General features: G+C 44.4%; 1 protein-coding gene across 1 annotated transcript in view; it reads right to left on the reverse strand.

Moving 5' to 3' along the window:
* Window positions 1-23,372, reverse strand: part of ZBTB7C (zinc finger and BTB domain containing 7C) — a 296,499-nt gene that overhangs the window by 126,031 nt on the left and 147,096 nt on the right. The window contains exon 2 of the mRNA XM_038402690.2: window positions 6,267-6,328. The gene's annotated coding sequence lies outside the window, so the exon portion shown is untranslated. The remainder of the gene's footprint in view (window positions 1-6,266; window positions 6,329-23,372) is intronic.

The raw sequence follows: 23,372 nt of genomic DNA on the forward strand, positions 1-23,372 counted from the left end.
GCCATTTTGAGCTTCATGAGCCCGAGTCAGTTGAGCTGGCTCTGATACTCAATGCCATGGGGAGGTCTTTTGCAGAGTAGACATCCCTTGAGCGCCTCTATTTGTGAAATGGGGATAATAATACTTCCTCAGTCTTGTCTGTTTACCTTGTAAGCTCACTGGGCCAGGGACAGTCTCTCACTATACAATGAACAGTGCTCAGCATGATGGGGCTCTAGATGCTACCATGACACAACAAGTACTTTCAAGGGAAATACAAAAATGTATCTGAATGCCAAATGAAAGGCTGGGAGTATCCAGTATTTGAAGATCAGGACTAGAAATTTTTCTTTAAAAAGAAAATCTTGAAGTGTAGGAGTAAAATTCCAGCCGAAGGCAGAGTGACTTGTCTGAACAAGTCTAATTAAAGAGGGGAGCAGCTCCGTTAGGAACTAATCCTGAAGGGTGGTGGGAGCTTGATCCTGGGGACTGGAGAGAGCTCTCCCCTCCCAATGACATCAGTTCCCAGGCCCTACGCAGAAAGCACCTTCTAATGGCTCTAGAATTCCACAGGAGTATTCACAAAGAGGGTATTCCAGAACCCCCCCAAGGACATTTACAACAAGGTGATATCACTCCCCTGGAGCTATCCTGTGCAGGATCTCACCTTCCCTGGGTATGTCACTCATATTTTTAGCTATGCTCGCACAGGAAAAGCTAATGTAGGTATGTCAGTCCATCTCGGACATACCTTCAGACTCACATAAATGAAGTCGGAGGTCTTGAAACCATTGGCGGTTTTGCGATTTCACCTATTTTCCCAGGGAGAGGATTCCTTAAGGCATGGTTTCTGTAGTATCTGGCTGGTGAATCTTGCCCATATGCTCAGGGTTTAGCTGATTGCCATATTTGGGGTTGGGAAGGAATTTTCCTCCAGGGCAGATTGGAGAGGCCCTGGAGGTTTTTCGCCTTCCTCTGTAGCATGGGGCATGGTTGACTTGAGGGAGGCTTCTCTGCTCCTTGAAGTCTTTGAACCATGATTTAAGGACTTCAATAGCTCAGACATGGGTGAGGTTTTTCATAGGCGTGGGTGGGTGAGATTCTGTGGCCTGCACTGTGCAGGAGGTCAGACTAGATGATCAGAATGGTCCCTTCTGACCTTAGTATCTATGAATCTATGTCTACATGGCCCTGCAATGTGGACTGGGGGTGTGAGCTCCAGCGTGCACTGAAGTGTTGCACTGTAACTCCCTGGTGGAGACCCTGCTAGAGCAAATTAAATGATACCAGGTTCACATTAACATAGTCCCATTTCAATGCAAAAGCGGACGAGCTGTTTTGCACCAGCCTACCAGTGATCAGTATCCAAGCCTGTCTTTCACAATGGCATCAAAGCACACATCAGGAAGGACTGATCCTGCAAACTCTCTCATGTGTGAGTGGTCCTTACTCATGTGAGAGTCTGATTTCAATGGGACTGCTTCTATAAGGGCAGCTGTAATGAGCAGAGACAGGGTTTTCAGACACATCTGTTAATTTAGGCTCCTTCAGTTTCTAAGGGCTCAAACTTGACACACCCTGGATCTAGCTGAGCATCTGAAGTATCTATTAACTTCAAATGAAGTTGTGGAACCTCTGCACCCATGGAAAATAGCCCCTTTGTGCTGGGCTCCCCAAAATGGATGTAGTCTAAATGAGTGGACAAAATTTTGCAGGATCAGGTGCTAATATTGATCAAACTGCAACTCGGGTTACCAGCAGCCAGTTTGCCACCAAATTGAAAAGTAACAGCTCCAGTAACTCAAGCCAGCATATTTCTTTCTAGTTAACAGATCCTGAACATACAAGATATGCAATTGCCTTAAACTTAGCATAAGTGTAGATTCTACTGTAAAAACAGTAGCCTAAAGCTACCAAAAATAATAAGGGGTTGTAATAAAATCTCAGCTCTCACATTACCCATCCAGTTATGAGGCTTTTCAGAAGTCCTCTTAAATATCCTTATTAAAATACCATCAAGACAGCCCTAGCTTTTGTCCTACATTTTGTGGTAGGGTTTGCGTGATTGGTGCAGAGCTACAGAACTGGCCTGCTCGAGGCAAGTTGACAGGTCATTATTTTGTGTCCTACAAATTCTATGAGCTGATAAGAAAACTCCACCAATTTGATGTTTTATCAGTTGGTGGGTTGGAAAAAGAAATTATTTCAATCTAGATAACGATTCTATTTCTTCGCAGCAAATTAGAGCTTTACTTCTCATGGGGACTCCACCAAAAAAGAATAGCGGGAGCTGAGACAGGACAGATCACATCCCCGTCAGCAGAAAGATTGTGTTGGAGCTTACTGAAATGTCTGTGCAAATTGTAAGGAGACTGAAATGGCTCCTTTGAGAGGGAAAAAAATATGAACAAGGTTGCAGGAGAAAAATCTATTTGGAGAGATTTGCAGACCCCGAACAAAGTAAATACATGGAAACCCAAGAAAGGATCATGAGATGATTATAAAGACTGATGGATAGCTCAGTAAATCACTAAACAGTATCCAAGTCAAATATGCCAACAAATGCGAATTATTTAACACCAACTATAGTATAAATGTATGTTTAATAGGCTGAACCTGCTTTTAGGATTTTATGATTCCTGGTTGCCTGTTTCAGCTAAGGCAGGGGTGGCCAACCTGTGGGTCCGGAGCCCCATGCGACTCTTCAGAAGTTAATATGCGGCTCCTTGCATAGGCACCAACTCCGGAGCTGGAGCTACAGGCGCCATCTTTCTAATGTACCGGGGGGTGTTCACTGCTCAACCCCTGACTCTGCCACAGGCCCTGCCCCCACTCCACCCCTTCCTGCCCCCTCCCCTCAGCCTGCCATGTCCTTGCTTCTCCCCCCCACCCAGAGCCTCCTGCATGCCATGAAACAGCTGATCGGGAGGTGCGGGGAGGGAGGGGGAGGTGCTGATCGGCAGGGCTGCCGGTGGGTGGGAGGTGCTGGGATTGGGGTGGGGGAGCTGATGGGGGCTGCTGACATATTACTGTGGCTCTTTGGAAATGTACATTGGTAAATTCTGACTCCTTCTCAGGCTCAGGTTGGCCACCCCCGAGCTAAGGGACAGAACCTCATCTGGAGTAAATCAGTTTAGTGCCACTGAGGATCTTGCATCTCTGTCTAGGTTCTCATATAATGCCCCCACAGTGGTATGTGAGTGCCTCACATCTATTCATTCATTTACCATCACATGCCTGTGACAGTGGGAACCATTGCCATCCCCACCTTAGAGAGAAGGGCTGAGGCACAGAGAGATTAATAGAGACTAATCCTGGGAGGTGCTGAGCCCACAGCTCCCTAACTGAGACTCTTCTCATGTGGAGGCAGAGGTCTGTGCACCAAAGTACCTCGTAGTGCATAGATCTGAAGGGCACACACACTATTGTTATGGTAGGTGGCACCAGATGGCACTTACATATACTCTTTTGAGTTCCGTTGCTTAGTGTGTGAGCAAGTTTTGACACTTGGGAAGATATGGTATGTTGTTATTAATTTTGGTTTGTGCAAAGGGGTTTGTTTAGAGACAGCTGTGGGAGAGAGGGAGCTGTGTTTCAGCAGGAGAATTTGCTCTCTACCTTGGGCTCTGATTGGAGTCTGTTCTTGAGACAGAATTGGTCCCCGGACTAGGCACTGGCATTGGGCTGAGACTGGGATTGCCAGGCATGCTGTTTGAACTCTTAGTCCACTTGTGATGATCAATTCTTTACTCCATGGGCAGCATCGTTACTGCCCGGGGGCTAGACTATGCCACAACCCATTGTCTGTGTATAAATAAAGCAAGTTACGCTTAGACTATACCCAGACTCCACGTCACTGATTTCTCCACCCTGGGAAGCGGACTCACCCTGGACACCATCAGCTACTGCTTGGCAGAGGGGTGACACTGGTTTCGGAATGGTATGCGGTGTTAGAAAAGAGGCAAAAGTGGCAATGCTGTATTATTTTCTGTCAGTAAGAATTCAGGAGCTTGCAGCATCAGGATTTGGTATATCAGACCGGTTCTCAGATTAGTGAGAGGACGTGCACCAAGAGGTGAATGGTGTTGTCCTACTTCTCATCTCCAAATCAGCCATAGCTGGTGGACATGGGAATTGGGCGTCACCATCTGTAGCCACCAACAACAGAAGACATGGCATTGAAGAACACAGCTTGCCAGACAAGCTTCAGGGCTGCTTTCTTTTAGTAGAAATTGTCATGTTGTGGATGAAGGGCAAGTGGTAGCTAGATCTATTTGGATTTTATTAAATCATTCCATCCAATCCTTCACAAAACGTAGTGCTCAGATTCAATTCTCGTTGGCCTGGCTATGAATGGGGACTGGAGAACCTGGAGCAAAGGGACAGAATGAACACAATGTACTAAGCTAGTGGGAGGTGTGGAAAGGTGGAGGCAGTACAAGAATCTGAGTTAAACCTTATTTTAGTATCTTTATTAACAATACAGAAGAGGGAGGAAACAGCTTGTCACACACCATAAGGCAACTAGGGAGGAGTTGAGAACAACCACGAGAGAGGAAAAATGCAAAAAGGATTTAGAGACCATCCAAGTATGTGCAACAGAGGACAAATCGGGCTGAATCCTGACAAGTTCTAATCATCATCTGCAACTCTCGTTCATGTCAATCGGCCAGATCCTGAGCCCTCCCTCATGGATGGTGTTGGGCACCTGCAGATCGGGTCTCAGGGGATCCATGAGGCGAGGGGCAAAGCCTCTAACCCATTCTGAGGTGAGTGGGAAAACTCCATCCTGAACAGAGCAACCCAGAGAACACAGAGCAGGAACCTGGCAGTGCTTTCTCCCTCCACCTCCCAGACTCAATCCTCACAGGTATTTCCACTTGCGGGACCTGCGGGGCTCTTGGCATTAGGCACTTTCCCATTTTCTTCAATATGGAGATTGCCTGAGTAAAGGATGAGAAAAGCCAAGGCCCCAGTTCTGCCCCCCCGACTTGTGACCATTAATTCTTTACTCCATGGGTAGCATCATTCCTTTCTGTAGGCTAGATTATGCCACGCCCACGTTGCTGCACTGTCCCAGGAGCATCCCAGAGACTGCTCGGAGGAGAGGAGGTGAGTGGGTCAGAATTTGCTCCTGGCTTATACCGCTGTGCCCTCTGCACCAGCTCACTGCAACCTATCCTGCCCCCATTCCATACCCCTCCCCACCTACCTGTGCTTGGATGGAGGGAGAGTTTCATGCACACAGTGCATTCTCATTTCTGCACACAGCACCCATTTACTCCTGCGCACCCAGACCTAAGGTCCAACCAGCACCTGCAGGCATACTAGGGGAATTCTTACTACCTCTTATGCCCCTGTACAGGCATGCAGTACAGGAACCAATCTAATCCAGTGAGACTACTCCAGGAGCGAAGGCACTTTTCAACATGTGTAAGGCTGGCAGAACGAGGCCTGGACAAAGGACATTAGGACCTGACCCACTGTTATTAAGGTGCTCAGAAAGGGCACAGTACTTCTCAGGATTCAGCTGTTGTGAGCAACAGAGCCACCAATCCAGCTGTGTGGTGACATATGGGGCCAGAGCCCTAGCTGGTGCAAATCGGTGTAGCTCAGGTTAATGGAGCAACACCAACTTACACCACCGGAGGATCTGGCCCCTACTTTTCAGCTCATTTAAATCGTAAAAATCTGAAATCCTTTCTTTCTATCAATGAACGTTGGGCAACCATCTGATCCATGAGTCCTTTGTCACCAGGGAGGTCTGCATTAGGACAAGGCATAAGGAAACTGCAAGCCATTCATCAAAGAATTAAACAAAAATCCTTTGGCATATCATAGATCTGGATAGATGGTAAAATATCTGTTTCTGCTTCTTACAGGTAGGGTTACAATGTATAAAGAAATACATGCATGTATAAAGCACAATAATATTCTCAACAGATTGATGGAAAGCAACATGTTGCAGTTCTGTCACTTTACGTTTTTTAAAAATAATTTGTTCTTTTTCGGAGGGGTTTTGGGCTTTTACTGACTCATCAGTGTCCTAGACTGGCAGTCACTGCATACCCTCAACTCCCATTGAGGTCCATACTGGCTGATGGTGCTCAGCATCTCATAGAAGATGCTTAGCACCTTGCAAGATCAGGCCCCAAGAATGTATCCCTCAGGTGGCTAAAAGATCAGGACATTAACGTCTCTCTGGGAAACCCATTAGCCCTGTTTCCTAAAGCCCCTCACTCTTCCAGCAGATAAACAACCTCAAAGTAGCAGGAATTTATACTCACAATTACCCTTGTCTCGGCTTCAAATCTCAGGCAGACTTTCCCTTAGCAGCCTTGACCATGTCCTGGAAAATTAAAAAAAGGGGGGAAAAATCAGACCTGATTTATCAACCTGTTGAGAAGATCTCACCTTGATGGCCACATTCTGCTTTCCCTTGGTCCCCTTGAGTAGCAATTCACTCTGCAAGTAGTCTGGGAATCTGGCTAAGGGTGAAGGCTAAGGATGATGTAAACTGGTTTAGCTCTATTGGCCACAGCGGAGTTACTCCTGATTTACACCAGCATACTGGGCCTGACAACCAGAATCAGGCCCTAAGACCCTCACAACACTCACCCCAGCCTCATGAAATCACTTTTTTATTGTAAAGGTATAGTACAATTTCATACCCATTGCTTGATGGATCATGCTTACAATGTCCAGATCAGCTGCATCTTATCCCTCTTTGTGCTCGACAACTAAGCCTGTAGTTCTGTAGCATGAAATTACCTAGCAGCATCACATAATGGACTCCGAGGTGCTATCTAAACTGGTCTGGTATCTTCTTCAACATCAGCTTGAATCTTAACAGTGTGGCAACAGATAATATCAAAACAAGTGCAACACCGTGTAACAAATACAGTTCCATACCAAGAACTACATTCACTTAAATGATAAGATTGTGATACACGTAAAAGGTCATTCTTGGACTCTAAACTGTGGGAAGCCAGGGCCATGTCTTCCTACGTGTGTATACAGTGTCTAGTACAATGGGCTGATTGGAGTCTCTGGGCACTACTACAATATAAATAAAATAAAACTAACAGCAACAAATGCCAGGAAATCTTAAAAGTGGGATGCTCCATCCTGTTGTGAAATAAGAAAAGGCAAGGACTTGGATTAAAGTGGGCATATCCAACATGTTATCAGGGTGAAATCCACCTCTGTGAAGAGGGCTAGTGCAATCGGCTGCCATTTTGGCTGATACACTGGGAACCTTCAGAACTAAATGCAAGAGCTGCCAGAATTTCAGCTAACGCACCCTACCTGGGGCTGTAACAGACTCGTATCCTCTACAGTTCAGGCACACAAGGGCCCTGTAACACACATTCACCAGTGGGTTAAATCACAAACTCACCAGTGGGTTATGTTAGCAAAAGGCCCACCCACCCCTTAAGTCCCACTTAGCTTTGAATACTCTGGCTTTTGCTAAACTCAATATTGCTTGACATTATTTAAATGTAGTATTTCATCAGTGAATATAATTACCATAGTGTTGGGATAAGCCAGGTAGCTTACGTTGGGGATTGTCTTTGATTTTAATAATACAGTGGTGAAGATAAGAGAAAGGCAAAAAAATGGTTCAATAGCAGCTAACAGCTCAACAATAACTTGCAAACATTGCACTCCTACATTATCAAGATATATTTCAGAGTAGTAGCCATGTTAGTCTGTATTCGCAAAAAGAAAAGAAGTTGTGGCACCTTAGAGACTAACAAATTTATTTGAGCATAAGCTTTCGTGAGCTACAGCTCACTTCATCAGATGCATTCCGTAGCTCATGAAAGCTTATGCTCAAATAAATTTGTTAGTCTCTAAGGTGCCACAAGTACTTCTTTTCTTATCAAGATATAGACTCTCTATTTCAAAACAGGGAACAAAACATCTACATGCCATAGGAATGGGGTGAATGGATCAGATTAGACAGGTAACCAAACTGCTAGGTTAACCAACGAAATATAGAGAGGCTAAAATGTGGTATTAATTCAAGGGATGCTAAGTGGACAGTAGCTGTGTTGAAGTGGAAATGTAGCACTGGAATGAACAAACCACAACATAGTAGCTGGAACAGAGTGTAGGTAATGTTATTATCTTCACTTGAAGTTATATGATGAAATCCCATTGCTTTGATATGCTTAAGTGTTTTCCTGAATCAGGACCCTAGTTTGTTTCCCAACTGGCATATTGCGCGTGCAGTTACCGGATTTGCACGCACAACCACAGATGCACTTGTGTACGCACATTTTTTCTTACAGGTTTGATCCTTTTCAAAATCTGGCCTGGTAGGAATAAAAGCATCTTAATTAAAACAAACCAAATGCATTTTTTCATGGTAAAATCCTTTTGAGCGTACTACTTTCTGCACCGTTTTGTGACACCCAAAAACAGCAGCACTGTGGCAGCAGTGAAAGCAAAACTGATGAGACACTAGAAGTGGATTAAGAACCCAGTTCCAGATTAGGTTTAAGATTTGAGCCCAAACGTGGCCTAAAATTTGGATTTAAAAAGAAAGATACTTTTTTTATATCAGTGGATCTTCAACAATCAATGAAGATACAACACAATTACAGGTTTCAGAGTAGCAGCCGTGTTAGTCTGTATTCGCAAAAAGAAAAGGAGTACCCGTGGCACCTTAGAGACTAACAAATTTATTAGAGCATAAGCTTTCGTGAGCTACAGCTCAAATGCATCCGATGAAGTGAGCTGTAGCTCACGAAAGCTTATGCTCTAATAAATTTGTTAGTCTCTAAGGTGCCACGGGTACTCCTTTTCTTTTTGCGAACACAATTACAGTTTCTCTGGGATCTAGCAGAATACAACCACGCTGGAGTCACTCAAATAATAGAGAAAATAGTCATGTATTGTGCTTAATCTAATTGTTTACATTTGACGGGGCAGATCAAATTTGATCTTTTATACTTTCTAAATTTTAAATTAGAAGATGTCAACAAAATATAAAAGATGATGGTTATAATTAGTCATTTAGAGCTGGAAACTCAAACTAAGGTGTTGAGACAATAAACTACTGAGACTGCTTATGTACATTTCCTGGTTGATTTCAATGATTCAAACAGTCCTCCTTCCTCTTCTTCTGAAATCCCGGACCAGCCTCTACGGGACTCTGTCTTATGGGATGATGCAAATTCCATTTTCTCTTTGGATCTACAAGTAGGTTAATGTCCCAGAACAGAATAATAAGGGGCTTCGAGCATTTTAACTATTTTGTTAAATGTGAGAGATAATTGTAGTTTACACAAGTTCAAGTAGCGAAAAGGGAACAGAATCCCAGTAATCTCTTCAATGCTCTGTATTTCCCCTTGTCATGCAGCTGAGGTCTTAAATAATAACTGCACATTTATTTATGTAGTAAGCAATGTCTGGAGTCACAGGTAACTTCTATATCGCGCAGTGGTTTGTGCAACATCCCCCTGGCTGAACTCTGTTCAGTGATCTAACAGTAAAGACTGTAAAGCCTGTGGTATAATTGGACAGCAAGAGCAAGCCTTCTCTGCCACTAATGATGCTGTTTGCTTTTGAGAATCTGGAGCTGTTCTGACCTTGTGCACTTAAGCCTGACCTCCTGTCCTAGCCCCATCCCCAATTCAGATCATTAGCTGATGAGTAAGCACTCTGCTCAGGACTAATGGCTCATTTGGTGCTAAATAGCAGAAAGTCAACAACAAAAGGGCAAAGAGTTTAATATGGTCCATTGTGAACATAACCACAGGGCTTATTACTGCAGGCCCTACTCAGGCAAAACTCCCACTGAAGTCATTGGGTACCTGCAATGGATTGGTTTGGTGCATGAGATCATTGGGTGAAAACTTAGCCCCGTTAAAAACAATGTGAAAATTCCCATTGGTTTCAACAAGGTCAGGATTTCACGTCAGGTTTTCCTCCAGTGCCTGACAACAGCAACTATAACAGCCTGATACTTAATCACTCTTAAAGGAATTCTCCTTTAGCTCAAGAGACAGAGGCCTCGATTTTTGCTGATGAAAGTCCCAGGTACAATCCCCACAGACGAAATGGCTTGCTACATAAAAGGTCTAGGTTCATCGTTTGTAGACCAGAAGATGTCTCCTAAGAGAGTATCTGAAATGTAATGGGATATACAAGGGGCTGTGGTGCATTACAGTTCAATTCTAAATAGGTGTGACGAGCTACCTACAGTTCAAGAGTAGATCTAAAAGTTTTCTGAAGATTGTAAACAAAGCAACCACTTCATGTAAATACCAAACTAGAGCTCAGCCTGGTGGACAAAAGAGGTGCAGCTTCCTGCTGCTCTTCCAAAATGGGATGGTTTGTGACTGATGCCATTTGCTTTGAGCCAGCCCAGTAAAATGTTCTTGGAGCCTGAACGAGATAAGACTTAAAGTAAACAGGCTCTATTGTGGCTTTTCTTGTAGCCACAATGTCCCTTTTAGCTACTTGGGCTGGATGAACCAAACACACCCTAATGGATATGGTGTCAAGTTTCTAATTCATCTCTTTGACTCTGAATGCATCATTAACATGCTACATCAGATCTCCCATGAACCTATTCCTCCTACCACAGAATTACTATAAAGGAAATCTTTGCCTCTCATTAGCACACTGAACTCTGTTCTCTGCTGCCTGGGGTGACAGAGTGGGACTCCGCTGTAACATTTTGGATGAATACTGTGTGTGCCTCAGTTTCTCCTATGTGTTGCATGGCTACCTAGATGGTGGGAAAAGGTTGTTTACTCATGGCAGAGACCCAGAGATACAGGTGTGACTGATGCCTAGCTATCTGGGGCCTTGGCCCCATGCCCACGGGGAGTCCAAGAAAACAATGGCCACTCCATGTGCCCAGACATTTGGCATCTAGCATCTAACAACCATGGATGACCCATGCTCCTTAGGAAGGCAGCCGTGTTTGACCAGCTGGAGAACGAAGGACCAAAGAGGAGGGCCAGGTGACAGAAGCAAAGGACTGAGGGGGGGCTGCAGTTAGTGTGGGGCTGCGGGAAGGGAGAAGACTCTCATGGTCTGGGAAAAGATGGACCAGAGGGCGCTGGGCTCTGTGTTGACTGAGATGGACTATGCTGTAACTTTCTGTTCTCTATGATAACCAAGGACTTTCTCCGCTGTGTTCCAGACATCTAATAAACCCTGCTACTTTTACGCCACTGGCTGAGAGTCACTGCAGTTTAAGGGGGGATGGGGGTGCATTGCTCCCTTTGGGTGTGGAAGTCTCTCTCTCAGGCATCCAACTCAGGTGAACTCACTGATGGGAGCTCACAGCATGAAGCAGGGGTGCTGAAGGCTCCAGGGTTCGGTCCCAGGAGGCAGTGAAGCCAAGTGGCTTATCCTAGTGAAAGAGTGGAACCCTAAGGGGCTGGCACACTGAAGGGCTCTTCCCAGGGACTTTTTCAAGAGCACTGGACCTGTGGATCCATGACACCTGGTATGACATGAATAGCTGGAAGGCGCTGCTATTGCATGAAGCCTGCAAAGACAATGGGGATCTCTCTGAGCCACAAGGTAAAGTATGGTTTCAGAATAGCAGCCCTGTTAGTCTGTATTCTCAAAAAGAAAAGGAGTACTTGTGGCACCTTAGAGACTCAAATTTATTTGAGTATAAGCTTTCGTGAGCTACAGCTCACTTCATCGGATGCATTTGGTGGAAAATACAGTGGGGAGATTGATATACACACACAGAGAACATGAAACAATGGGTTTTATCATACACACTGTAAGGAGAGTGATCACTTAAGAAGAGCCATCACCAGCAGCAGGGGGAGGAAAGGAGGAAAACCTTTCATGGTGACAAGCAAGGTGGGCCATTTCCAGCAGTTAACAAGAACATCTGAGGAACAGTGGGGGGTGGGATGGGGGGAGAAATACCATGGGGAAATAGTTTTACTTTGTGTAATGACTCATCCATTCCCAGTCTCTATTCAAGCCTAAGTTAATTGTATCCAGTTTGCAAATTAATTCCAATTCAGCGGTCTCTCGTGGGAGTCTGTTTTTGAAGTTTTTTTGTTGAAGGATAGCCACCCTCAGGTCTGTAATCGAGTGACTGGAGAGATTGACATGTTCTCTGACTGGTTTTTGAATGTTATAATTCTTGACGTCTGATTTGTGTCCATTTATTCTTTTACGTCGAGACTGTCCAGTTTGACCAACGTACATAGCAGAGGGGCATTGCTGGCACATGATGGCATATATCACATTGGTAGATGCGCAGGTGAACGAGCCTCTGATAGTGTGGCTGATGTGATTAGGCCCTATGATGGTGTCCCCTGAATAGATATGTGGACAGAGTTGGCAACGGGCTTTGTTGCAAGGATAGGTTCTTGGGTTAGTGTTTTTGGTGTGTGGTTGCTGGTGAGTATTTGCTTCAGGTTGGGGGGCTGTCTGTAAGCAAGGACTGGCCTGTCTCCCAAGATCTGTGAGAGTGATGGGTTGTCCTTCAGGATAGGTTGTAGATTCTTGATGATGCCTTGGAGAGGTTTTAGTTGGGGGCTGAAGGGCAGTTTCCAGGACTCTGTGTTCCTTGAATGTCTGATGAGTGTGATAGGACACAAACTTTAGCTCATTAAATGTAAGAACTGGGAAGGAGAGGAGAGACTCTGTTTTAATACACTGAAAAGTCAACGGCCGTGCTGTGCCGCAGTACCTGGCCAATCTGCAGTCTCCTGGTGCCACAAGGAATAAAACTCAGATTCTCCTGCTTCAGAGACAAAGACGCCTACTTGAATTAAAGAAGGATCCCCTTCAGCTATTTGCAGGAAAAGGCCTATGACACACAAATGAGCAATTCTGATTTGATGTAGCAAAGGGGAACAGCACTCATACACAAACACATGGAGCATTATCGCAATGTGTGTGTGCGTTAACTAATATCATAAAAAAGCAGCTCTGACAATGAGAGGCTGGGGACTTACTGCCTCCAAACAAACCTCACAAATCACTCCCTGACAGAGATATCTTCCCCATCTTTTAAATAAACCTCTCCTGGTTAGACAGCATTACTGAACAGCTGTGTATTAACACCCTTCGTTGCACTGGAAAGCAGATGCTAGTACAGGCTGGCTAAGCAGCATCTCTATTCTGCTCATTAACGTTACTATCATCTATTCGTTTTAGTTGCTCAACACTTTTAAAATCAGGTTTTTTTCATCTTCACTAACATCACTAGTAATGGGAATTGCTGTCTTAAAGCCAACAAACACAAAGGCACTTTCTTGGGGTTTGGCTTCATTAGCCAAGCAATCTCCAAGGTAACAGAATTCAGCTCAAACTTTTCCCTCAGGCACATCTTGTTCCTGGGGTCCCTTCCTCAGCCCTACTCTGTCCATGTCCTAGATCCTTGCTCTCTGTAGAGCCACTGCCAATTCCCTTTTTGCGATGGCGTGACCAGAACTGTGCACAGTATTCAAGGTGTGGTCGTACCATGGATTCATATAGTGGCATTATGGTATTTGCAGTCTTATTATCTATCCCCTTCCGAAAGGTTCCTAACAATCTGTTAACTTTTTTGACTGCTGCTGCACACTGACTGAAAAAGACCCACTATGTCATATATACCAGCCCTCTGCCAACACTTACTCCCTACAACAGAAATGGAGAATCCCATCATTATAGGTGACAATAGCAAAGCATTAGCAGCAATGAATAATAATTAGCACGAACACAGGACGTCACCATCCAGACAGGCCAGTGACACAGTTTAAGGCACAGGATGGGCGCTGAGCACTAAATAAACTTCTCAAAATCCAACCCTCAAAAATAGTTCTGAAAATTAATTTTTAATATGCACTGTTACTTGGTCATTGATTTTTAATTACCTTAGGTATTATTATTTATCATTATAACATATCTCTACATTTCCTCCCAGGCATTTATGGGGATTTATTAGTGATTTATTTCTTAGGCTTTGATCCTGCAATTGCTGCATCCAGGCGGAGCCCCACTGAAGTGATAGGGGCTCCATGCAGGAGTAGCAGTCTGCTGCATGCTATCAATTGCAGGACTGGAGCCATGGGCTGTAAGAGATCATGTCTTCCTGTGTTTTTGCACAGCACTTAGAACAATGGAGCCCTAAACCTGAATGGGACAGCTCAGCACTCACACAACAGAAATAAACAAACAAGAATAACTTAAGGAAGGGGACAGTCAGTGGGAAAAAAGTTACAGGTTTTCCACACTAGATAAATATGTATGAACTATATAAATTGAATGCATTAAAGCCAGTCCACCAAGGAGCACCTGCTTTGTTCCTTAATGTTGATAGCATCTACATAATAGTGGAAATTGCCACATTGCATTCTGCAACACATCGAAATGACTTTTCTTTAAAAAAGTACCCTGATTGGCAAGCCAATTTAAAATTTACCGTAAACTGCAGGATCTCATAAAGTTTACAGCTCCAATCACACTCACTCAGTTCACTGGTTCAGACTGAATGCATAGACATTTGTTTAGCAACTCAAAACAGATATATGACAAAAGTACCGCAGACAACACATGGGACCTGAGATCTGATCATTACAACCAGAGATCTGCCCGCTGCAATCTCCACCCACACTAGTGCAATGACAATCGTATGGGTATCAGAAGCATCCTCAGAACTGGATGAGTACATCCGCATTATGCATCAACCATAGTTCTCCGCGGGACAGTAACGTCCATTAAATCAGAATTCCAGAATACCTGTCCAGCAGGCCTTGAGCACCGTTCTGGGACATCAACTCAGTGGAGCTGCAATGGGATGTAACTGGTGAAGTGAGCACACACTCTGGACCTTTGGACTGAAACTGCACATTGCATGTGGGGCTGAACAAAAATCCTGGATCCAAACACCAACTCTCCCTCCCTCCCCCACCCCAGACCCAGGTGTGGAGTTTGAAATTCTGCAGCTTGAGCTCCTTTCTGGGTTCTGATATGCAACCACAATTTATCTCACTGGGTCTAGGTCTGCTCCAAAATTTCAAACTTGAGTGGATCTTTCAGTGAACCTGGTGCAAGTTTATAATGAAACCAGACGTGTGTTGCTTGACCTGGGGCTTTTTTGCTTGGTTCTTGTGGAAATGTAACACCTCTGATCCTTAGTGGGCATTGTATGTCCTTACAAACAGGGATGCAACACAGCTACTGATTAGGGAAAAATCAATAGGGCTGCTAGCATTACTTCCTATGTAAATGCTTCCTGTTGAAATGTCACCAGAGCAAAGCATGTATATCTGTGAACTAGTGTAAAGGTATTTGGGCTGAAATGAGAGGAGAAGCAGCATATTTTGAGATGCCTCTCTCTAGCAGTCTGAAAGTAATGTATAGTTTCTGAAATGTCTACATGATATATGCAACACTGTATAGGATTTGACTTTGGAGACAGTATATTTAATCCTTCAATTCTCAATGGGGTTGCTGTCAGCTTCAAACTACCATATGTACAATAAAGAGGAAGGATATGCTGATAATAGCACTTCCTACTTCACAGGGGTATTGTGAGAATAAATACATGAAAGACTGTGATGGGCTGTGAGATCTACTGATGAAAAGTCCTGTGGAAGAGAAAGGTATTGTTATTATTGTTGTATTATATAAAGTAGAGGGCAATACTCAGCACTAACAGGGGAGATCCAGGGTACCAGTTCAGCCCCAGGTTGTGAGAGGGGGCTTGCCATGTTTCACTCTTTGTGACCAATCAGGATAGCTAACCCACCCGCCTATGTGCCTGATTAAGGAGCAGTGGGGAGACAAACGCTTGAACAAGGTGGCAGAGGAGCGAGAGTGGGATAAGGGTTAAACACCAAATGAGGAAGAGGAGCAGGGAGGAAAAGGGGATGAAGCAATTGATCAAAGGGAAGGTTTCGAGTTATTTTCAAAACAAACCAGAGAGCATGGAACTCTCAGGCCAGTGCTGCTGTAATTATAATGTTGACTATGGAGCCAGGGTACCGTCAGGTTATTGTATTTTCCTAGCAGCTGTGTTTAATTCATTTAAACGTGCAAAGCCATCAGGTCACATCCCATTAGCAGAGCCATGCTGGAGAAGTACAAGAGGGCAGCCATGCCAGGGGGAGCAGTGTAGGCTCCATGCACTGCATAAACACAGCAGATGAAAAACAAACACAGATTGCCCCCAAACAAATCAGAGAGGGCTCCTGTATTAGCCAAAGAGAACATGCAAAGCTGTTCCCTTCCCAAGGCCTGTAACCAGCCTCAGACACCCACAGTCCCCTGCCACTCATCATTCAATCCTATTCTCTCACTTAATGAACTGGAGATATTTGTGTAATCCTGTCACAGGGGCTGGAAGGGCAAAGCTAGACAAGCTTCCTAAGCTCTTCAGGGCAGAGACCGTCTACTACTGTGTGTCTGTACACCTAGAACAACGGGGTGCCATTCTTGACTGGGCCTTATGCACTACCATAATAAACAAGATTAATAAATAATAATAACCACCACCAAGTTCTGGCCAGAGACTAGTGAAGATATCTCTCAGTTTAGCTCTTAAAGGTAAAGAAGATGCCCAAGATGTGCCCACCCCATATTCTGATGGCAAATAAGTTTTTGTGTGTCTCAGAACCTCCTTCTGCACATGCAAACTGTCCCATTCAGCCATGCAAATGACCTTATTGCATGCACAAAGCTGATTTTTTGTTTTGTTTGGATCAGAGCAGTTGGGAAAGCTTGTTTGCTCCAAGCTGTGTGCTCAAAATCTTCAGTGCAATCTTGGTCCATTGAAGTCAACGGGAGTTTCACCATTGGCTTCAGTGGGGCCAGAATTTTTGTACATGCAAATAGATAAATACAAAGACAAAGTAAAATAAGTTATTTTTATTTACATACATATCCCTTTCCCCCCTCTACATTCTCCCCCCCCCAGCTTATCCCATAGTAATTACAGTAAGACCATTAGCTGTTCATACACTTTGTCAGCCTCTCATTATTGTGCCTGGAGCCCCAGTCCTGAAATTTGTTGCAGTGGGCAGATCCCCATTGTCTTCAATGGGGCTCCATGCAGACACAGGTGTCTGCCTAAGTGCATCAAGAGTACAAGATCAGTTCCGTAGTCCCCAGTGCTGAGCCCTAAATTCAGTTTAAGGGTCACATCCTGCCACTCTGGGATGGAAAGCTCTTGCTGAAGCAAAATTCCCCATTCACCTCAATGGCAATTTTGCCTTAGTAAGGACTAAGGGACAGATTTTTTTAAGGTAGTTAGGCACCTAGTGGTATTTTCAAAAGAGCCTAGGTGCCTGTCTGCATATTTAGGCACCTAAATAAATACCTTTTAAAATCTGGCCCAAAGTAAAAACGCTAGGTTATGGGCCCCCAAAAGATTACCAAATATAAGCTTTTTATATATACAAAAATTCTAGCCCTCTGCTGGCCTGGATGTGTTTTAAAGCTTGCAGTACACATGTTCATGTTGAGTAGTACCTCACTCCACAAGAAGTCTCACTAAAGTCAACTAAGTACTTGTGGAATAAAGCACAATGAGTCATATCACAATCTGGCCCAAAGTTAGTTAGAGCAGTTACATTTGGTATTTGGAAATGTACTAATCTTTCTGGTTTTGGAGAGGTGTACACTTGTTTGCATAATAAATGTCAGGGCAGAGATACAGGTTTTCCACAGATTCACTCTCCCCCCTCCTTTTGAAAGAAATCTATTTATTCTGAACGAATCCGCTATTTCCCAGATGAATGTTGTTTTGTAGTCAGTTTAGCTCTGCTGCGAGATATTCATTCTTTTGCATGCCGGTAATGAATTTTCACAGCAAGAATCCTAATCCAGTCCAGTCATGGAATGTTTTATCAGGACCTCTTTTTTATTTCTATGGGTAAATGGGAATTGCTTTCCTTATCTGTATCTAGAAGCACCTGAGTGGTTTTTGCTTCATATTTCCTATCCTGCTGGAATTCAGGTTGTATCGCTATCTGATACTGTATAATTGTCCCTTTTGTTAGTTGCCTTTTTACTTTAAAATGTGAGATTTATTGATTTTAATTTTTATTTTTTTACTGTTAGTCATTTTGCTTTCAGATTCACGTCCTCTCCTCCAGTCCAGTCAGATTTGTTGAGTAGATTTTTCTGGAAGCCTGGACTGATGTTGGTTTTGTTTTCCACCTGCCCAGTGCTTCTGCATGTTGAGATTTGAGGATATTTTCTCTGCACCAGCTACACCCCTGCACCTGCCCCGAGCCAGGTCACAGGGACTCTGGCTACCACCAGCACTGTCCAGGAGCCTTTATGAGCCTTCACAGACTTTAAGAAACAAACTAACCATACTCCAAGCAATGATTTTATACTCTGAACAGGGAAAAGAGCTAGAGACCCCATGAATCCCACTAGGGATTTCATTCCTTCTAATCCATTTTCCATGGAAGGTGTTCAGATAATACAGTGACGGGTGGCAGTAAAAAAATCCTTAAGGGTTTGATAGATAATTCTCCATTTTTATCTTTAAAGCAAACAAAACAAGAGCACAGGTGAACAACTGGACAGTTGTTCATCACAAGAAAATAGACGAAGAGACCTTATCCAAAAAGCTCAAAAGGGTTGCTGAAAAGGCATGAGAAGAAGTATAAATTCTATAGGTAAAATAATGATAGATCAGCAGTGGCCTGGCATTAACCTTCACTCTTGAAGGGACACCAGAAGGATAACTCACCTGTAACTACGCCACTCATAAATTATCTGTCTTGTCACTTGTGAAGACAAATTTATCAAATCTAAACCATCACTTACGCTCCTTTTAGCTTGCTCTCTCTGTCTCCTGATAGACAGAGACAAGTTCTTTACATAGGCAGCAATCAGGAAAGTCTCACCTAATAATCAGTTGTGTATATGTAATAGTAAGGCTTGCATGGAAGCCATGCGTTTATGGGATGTTCGAAAACACAACAGGATTGAAGTCAGTCCACAGGAAAGAGACACATGTCCATGACAACTGTTGCAGAACAGAAACAGTTATCCAGATCCCGAGAAACCTTTCACACACAGGAAAATGTAAGTTAACCAAATCCAGTTGAAAAAATATTTCTGCGCTTCAGATATTGCAGAGGAGTTGGGGAGGAAGAATGAAATTAATATTAAAAAACTAAAGACATGAGAAATTCCAATTAGTATATGAGGAAATACATTGCTGAAGTCCCAAGGAAAACAATTTGCAGAGGGAATGTCAATCCCTAAAATACCAGGAGCAGTGTAAAGAAAGAACAGTGCATTCTCCCAGTGAGAAGGCTAATCAAGGTACTGCATTTCCTCACAAAGGATTAGCGAGAGGTGCTAACATGTACACAATGGACCAAGATTCTCAGTGTACCATCACTGATGTCAAGGGACACTGATTTACACCAGCTGAGGACCTGGCCCAATAAATCCATTCCTTCTGAGACCCTGCTGACAAAAGATCTGATACTTTATCTCCTCCTGTACATGTTCAAAGATCTGGTACCCTGTCCCCTGGTGTCCCTGTTCAGTATTCTGCTGAAAAGAGTCATTTACACAGAATCTTACAATATGCATCATTAATACTTTGGCTGTTTGCTTCCCATTATGTTTTGGTCTCTCTGGAGTGCTGGACAGTGGTTGGAAGAAGGGAACTAGGAGTCAGTACAGTACCAATGCTAATCCCCGCTCTGCCACTGACTCACTATGTAACCTTGAGCAAATCACTTTGCATCTCTGTGTTTCTCTTCCCCAGCTGTAAAACGGGAATAATTAAGGCTGTGAGAAAGTTGTGATTATTTTAAGTTTAAAAGTTGTGGCCACAGTTTGTTAAAGTTGCCGTTTTGGTGAGGTCTGTTCATGTACCATAAAAAATCCAAAACAAACGCACATGATTCATTTCTATACAATGGAAACCAGTAAGAAAATACTGTGTAGAGAGGAGAACTTTTTCAGTCTTTCTGGTACTTTACAGGTCCATTGGCCATTACTTGCTTCCTGATGAGAAATGGAAACTCTGGGTACCCCTACAAGGAGCACCAGCCCTTGGTACTCACCGACACTTAAGTTCCAGCACCTTCTTCTACGGTATGTAGCCTGCCTTCCAAAGCAGGGCAGAAGCATAGAACAGACACTGTGTGTCATACATTGCCCTTGAAGGCAAGCAAGACAAAGCGATGGCTGGGCCAAATTTCAGTGGCATCGTGACCCTGAGGATCAGGTCGGAACGCCATTCGCTCAAATTTGTGACAAGTATCAAAAGTTGTGGCGTGTGGTAAAAGTGGCGTTCCACAACAAAACTGCAGCCCTCAATTTTTCTTACAGCCTGAAGAATAACAACACAGGGCTGTGGGAAGGCCTAATATATGAAGGTGTGGACAGTGATATGAATATCATTGTTATTATTTCTGGTGACTGTCTCTTTGTCTTGGATGTGTATTTCATGATGACGTGTATACTTACAGTGCAGGTTATCCACGGGTGTATTCACGCCACAGGAGGTTTACCCACGGATTGCAAGGCAGACAGCGCAGGCCTGTCCAAGATGCTGCAGTCTTGGCCTAAGTTCTGTGCAGGATGCACATCTGTGTGACCCCTCTCCATACATTTCTATTCACCTCTTGTTCCCTGACCAATTCCTGAGACTAGCTTTTGGTCGCTGTATTAACAGGCGTTTTCCTACATCTGAAACCTTTCTGGTTTGGTTTGACTAGCGTCTGCCCGGCTCCCAGAAGGAGCCATTTACACCTCCCCACTGTGCCCTGTGCTGAGATCAGTCACGACAGAGAGTGGCACACATTCTCCAGGCTCGCTGCAAGCCCTTCTCTGCAATTCCATGACCAGGAACTCTATTGGAGACCCAATGCTGTCCATCCTCAATGGCCAGTCAGTCAATGGGAGCGGAGTTTACTTAGCATCACACAGGAGGTAGGATCACCACTCCTTAGAGATACCACCTCCCACGCTGCTCCTTAGTGGCATAGCTCCAATGTAGCCAGACTAACAGAGAGCCCTCCAGTACTGGCTACCCTGGAGACCACAGAAAAGATAGCACAGCTAGGCTTTCCAGGTAATCCCCATGAAGCCAGATAACTGGCCAAATTCTTTCCCTGGGCAAACCCTGGATGCATAGTGCAGAGTCCATAGTAGGTAGGGGGGAGATATAGAAACAGTGCCATGGAGGCATGAGATCCACATGCAGAGATTCTGCCCATAGACTAGCGATGGGAGGGGCTATTCCCTCAACCACCAGGACTTAAATTACCCCGAACCTTCTCCCAGCGCAGTCAGTGGGAGTGTTGTAACACTTTAACATCATCTATCTTTAAGCCTTTATAACATCCTTGTCTCCCAAACAGGGCTCCCAATCCTGAGAACCCTACCACACCAGAGCATTCCTTCCTTGCACGAGAAGTCCCATGAAGCTCAAAGCAGCTGCTAAGATGAGTAAGGGTCATTCCCATGAGCAAAGATTAGCAGAACCTAGCCCCTGGTGAAGTAAGGAGGGACAAGGCTTTGAACTGATATGAACATACATGTAACATGATGCCCTGTATCAATGCACATGCCATGGCTTTGAATTTCAGTGCATGACATACGACAAGCCTTCAACCCCCGTAAATTGTCTGGAGTTGGCTTCAATCCATTACGGTGCCATCGTGCAGGGGTTTCTTTTTCTTAAATGCAGGGTAATTGGCTCACAGCAAAAGCTAAGAGGGTTGCCTCCCTTTTTTCTGAAATAGTTAATTTACAAGTGGTGTCCAATAAATACCTACACGAGCTTGGGGCTGGCAGCCAGTTTGCATTTGCTACTGTTGCTGCTCACGTCAGCGGTTTAAGACACCTCCGCTTGGAAAGCAGACCTGACCTGACCAAACAGGAGGCAGACAGGAAAGGAAAGAGTCTGCACATCATCAAAATCCTACTCCAGGATGACAGCACAGCAGACAGCATTGGCTATGAGGCGAACTCTTATTACTGCATCGTCTCCACCTCTCTGTGAACACTGGCTGCATGAAAATGGAGACAGAGCGGTGATGGAAATGCACGCTTCAGAGCAGTTTGTCTGGTTCCTGCTTCTCCTCCTGCTTAGAGGTTTGTAACACAGTGAATACGACAACAATCCATCCCAGCAACTATATGATCCTCAAATGAAGCTGTAAGGTCCCCGGACTTCAGCCAATACCACGGTTCAAACAAGAAGCTGCACAGATGAACATAGGTCTTTTGGCTAAGGCATGGGACTACTAGGACCAAAGAGATTAGGGTCTATCCCCAGCTCTGTCACACACTCCCTGTGTGACCTTGGGCAAGTCACCTGACCTCTCTGCACCTCAATTCCCCACCTGTAAAATGGGAATAATAATACTTCCTCTCTCCTAGCACTGGATCCTCCTCGGTGCCTCTATGGAACCTCCCTCCACGGGCCTTCATCCTGGTTAGTGTTTCTTGGCACTACCACAATACAAATAACCACAGCAAAGAAAACCCCTATTTGCATGGATTTATTCCAATCCCCTGGAGGGATTAGTTTCTTACACGTGACCCTGGGACTTCAGAGAACATTACAGCTTTGCCTTTGTTTCCAAATACAGTCCAAGTAAAGGGTCTCACTCTCCCCCTGTTTAGCACAATGACTGTAGGAAGGGATCTAGCAGGTTCCCTCCCAGAGATCAGGGTTTTCCCCATGCCCCAAATTCTTCCCTTTCAAAGGGCTACTTCCTTAAAGAGGCCCCTCTGTCAGCCCCCACCCTCCTGGACTGACAGATTTGTGCAGTCCCTTCAGGGTGTGGCAGGTACCTTTCCTCCCTTCCAGGGAAGTGAATTAACCTTTTCTTCCCCTTCCTGGGAGCAAGAGACACCTCCCTACTCCAGATATGGGGTCTGTTAACTGACAGCTAGCCCATGTCAACGCCGTGCTTCCCAGACTAAAACCAAAAAAAGGCCTGTTTGTGAGGCACCTGATACTGAGTGTATGGCAATTTAAGAAGCTGATGACAGGAGTCTGATCTTGTCCAACTGGTTCCATTTAGTATTGCAGAACACAGAGCTAATGTCCCTTCCTTTGAAGGGTGAGCTACATCACTGAACTCCAATACAGGGATCTGGTTTGCAAGGCTGACCGTAAATGAGAACAGACAATAAATAGAGTCATGAGTTAAGCCAATGAAGCTGTCATTCAAACTGGCAGGAGAATAAAAACAGGGAGATGTGTGTTTGTGCATTATTACACAGCCAGTGTCCAGCAGCCTCCAAAGCAGAGTGTCCGCAATATGTGGCAAAACAGGACACAGAGAACAAGGGGTTAACCCAAAGAACCTAATAACATAAGAATGGCCCTAGTGGGTCAGACCAATGATCCATCTAGCCCAATATCTTGTCTTCCAACAGTGGCCAATGCCAAGTGCTTCAGGGGGAATGAA

The sequence above is a fragment of the Dermochelys coriacea genome, chromosome 5 (assembly GCF_009764565.3).
Source record: "Dermochelys coriacea isolate rDerCor1 chromosome 5, rDerCor1.pri.v4, whole genome shotgun sequence".
Classification (NCBI taxonomy): Eukaryota; Metazoa; Chordata; order Testudines; family Dermochelyidae; genus Dermochelys; species Dermochelys coriacea.